The sequence below is a fragment of the Elephantulus edwardii genome, unplaced genomic scaffold (assembly GCF_000299155.1).
Source record: "Elephantulus edwardii isolate Elephantulus edwardi_28Jun2011 unplaced genomic scaffold, EleEdw1.0 scaffold00011, whole genome shotgun sequence".
NCBI lineage: Eukaryota > Metazoa > Chordata > Mammalia > Macroscelidea > Macroscelididae > Elephantulus > Elephantulus edwardii.
Genome location: NW_006399761.1, coordinates 23,896,808 through 23,900,117, shown reverse-complemented (window position 1 = coordinate 23,900,117; position 3,310 = coordinate 23,896,808).

Below are 3,310 nucleotides of genomic sequence, written 5' to 3'. Positions count from 1 at the left end.
TTATTTTTTTAATTTTTGTGTGAGTGTACCGTCAAATCAGATCTGACTGGTACAGGAGGAGATTGTCCCTCCTTTCCCGGCAGAGCATCTGGTGGATTCGAACCGTGAGCCTCTGGGATTGTAGTTGCAGCTCCTTGCCACTAGGCCACCAGCGCTCCCCTCTTTGAGTTTTCTTATTGAAACTGTGTGGTACATTTCTTTCTGCATTTTTACTTTTTGTTGTTGTTTTTCCTTTGTGTACTGTGGAGTTGAACCTGACCCATAGCTGACCCCCTGGCGGGTTTTCAGAGGCAGTTAATTGCAAGAGAGGAGATTGCGCGTCCTTCTCCTGTAGAACAGCTGGTAGCCTTGAACCATGTGCGTTTGGGATTGCAACACAGCTTCTTGCCACTAGGCCACCAGAGTTCCTACAAGTTTTACTTTCAACTTTTAAAATCTTGCGTAGAGTTTTCCTTTTGCAATTAGCACATAAGGGTAGTTTGGTTTGGGTTGTTTTTTTTGGTGTTTTGTTTTGTTTTTTCTTTTACTGGGGTTACCCCTTCAATTCACTATGGAAAAATCATTGTCTTTTAATCAAATACTTGACTTAATTTATATTTTCAATAATTGCTGAAATACTTACACTTCAATTTATCATCCTGATGCGGTGTTTTCTCTGTTTACTCCACTTTTTTTAAACTTCTTTCTTACTCCTTTCTTGTTCTTTTTAAAGATTTTTTAAACTTAATTAACTTTATTTGTTACAGAAAATCCACTGTGTGGTGGGTGTCCACAGCTGGAGCCTGAGTCCTCTGCACGGAGTCTCTGGTGTGAGCCTTTACAAGATGGTCGGTCAATTCCTGGTAGGGAGACTTGGTGAAAAAATATGGAACGCTTCACGAATTTGCGTGTCATCCTTGCGCAGGGAATGTGTGTCATTCTTTACACTCCCTGCTATTAGACGGGACTGGAGTCTCTCTCCACTCTGGAAGTCAGCCGGCTAATCTGGTGGGAGACCTGGCGCCTCCAATGGCGGCTCCTCTTGGTGACAGTCAGATAAGAGAAGTTTCTGAGGTCTTTTTTGTTGTGTATTACTGTTCTTTTTGGCCTTCAAAGGTGGGTGGGTGGCCCTGACCCTTAGAGTAAGGGTAAGTAAGGGTGGGGTCGAACCTGTGAGCCTGCTCCAGGTGCTGGTTTAAAATCCTTCACGAGGCTTGATCGACAGTGTTTGGTGGAGCTCCCCTATTAAAACAACCCTGGAAGCAGGAGTGGCATCCACTTCTGAAAGCTTGGCTCTGGAAACCCTATGAACCTGGAGAAAGGACGGAAGTTATACAGGTGTCCAGAACTTTCATTCATAGGGTCGCTATGAGTCGCCTGTGACTCGATGGCACTTAACAATAACAACAACTGCTATTAGATTATTAGTTATATATCCTCTTGAGACTTACACTAGAGGTAATCTTGTTATTTGTCATCAAGTCATCTGTGACTCACACAGCTCTGAACCTTGCCGTATCCTAAGCCAGCGTGACTGTCTCTGACACACCTACCCCCATTACTCCAGTTTATTGTGTCAATCCATCTCATCTGGGGTCTTCCTCTCCTGCACTCTTACTCTATAGCCTTCCAAGCATGAGGTCCCTTTTCAGCACCACAACACAAAGACAGCAGTCCTTCTTCTGTCAGCTTTGGTCATTGTCTAGTTTTCTGATGCAGAACAAGTAATTGTGAAGACCATGGCTTGAATCAGGCGCACTTTAGTCTCCAGCTTGATATTGTTGCTCTTTAGCACTTTGGAGAGTCCCTGACAGCAGCTTTCCACTCTACCATGAGTCTCTCTCATTGCCACCGAGCTAGTTCTAATACAACCCTCCACCACGTTTCCCAGGCTGTAAATTGCTCCAAGTGGATTCAAACAGCGGGAGAAGCACAGCTCCCCGTAGGCTTCTTAGTCTGAACAAATTTCTGCAGATTTTGCTTGTCTGAAATGTTTATTTGGGGTTTTTCTAGAATATTTCACTGATACAGAATCCTAGGTTGCAGTTACTTAATTTTTTTTAAAAGATGTCATACAATCGTCTTTTATATCCAGTATTTCTGATAAGAACTCTAGGGTTAAATTTTATTTTTGTCCCCTTATATGGGGACAAAATATGTCATTTTCTTGAGGTACTTGGAACATTTTACTTTATCTTTGCTTTGCAGTGTTTGATTACAATGTATTTAGATATGAGTTTGAACTTTTTAAAATTTAAATCACTGAAAATTCATATCACTTGTAGACTGTGTGGCACAATGTATTTTTAATTTGGGGAAATTCTTGCCTATCATATTACTCAATGTTCCGGTAAGTTTTGGATAATATTATCGAACAATATCATTGATATCACATGCATGCAGAATCTTGCTTGCATGTGATATCAATGTTGTTGTTTGATAATTTTCACACTCAAACGAGTCACCTTTCTTTGGAATGGGAACAAATATTGATCTCTTCCAGTCAGTTGGCCAGGTGGTTGTCCTCCAAATTTCTTGGCATAACTTGGTGAGCATGTCCAGGGCAGCATCTCTTTGTTGAAATATGTCATTTAGTATGCCACTAATTCCTGGAGTCTTGATTTTTTGCCAATTCTTCCAGAACAGCTTGAACTTCTGCTTTCACCACCACAGGCTCTTGCTTATATGTTGTTTCATTAAATTCTCCTGTGTATGCTAATTCTTTTTGATACAATGCCTCTGCATATTCTTTCTTTTTTTTTAATGCTTCCTGGATCATTCAGTATTCTGCCCAAACCATCCTTAACTATTGCAACTTGAGGTTTGAATTTGTTCTTCAGTTCCTTCAGCTTAAGAAATGCTGAGTGAATTTGACCCTTTTGATTTTCTGACTCCAGCTCCTTGCACATTTCCAGGAGGCTGGGTCCTATGAGGAGAAGTGTGGCATCAGGATTAGGGGTAGACTCATGAACAATCTGCATTATGCAGATTACACAATCCTTCATGATAGATGGTGAAGAGATTGTTAACAGCTTCAGTTTGCTTGGCTTTACAATCAACACTCTTGGTACCAGCAGCCAGGAAATGAAAAGACTAGTTGCATTGGGTAAGTCTGTTGTCAGAGACCTCTCCAAAATGCTGAAGAGCAATGATGTCAGTCTGGAAAGTAAGGTGCTCCTGATCCAGGCCATGGTCTATGCAATTACTTGCTATTCATCAGAAAGCTGGACAATGACTAGGGATGATAGAAGGAGAGTTGATGCCTTTGAGCTGTAGTGCTGGAGAAGAGTGTTGAATGTGCCATGGACTGCTAGGAGAATAAACAAGTTTG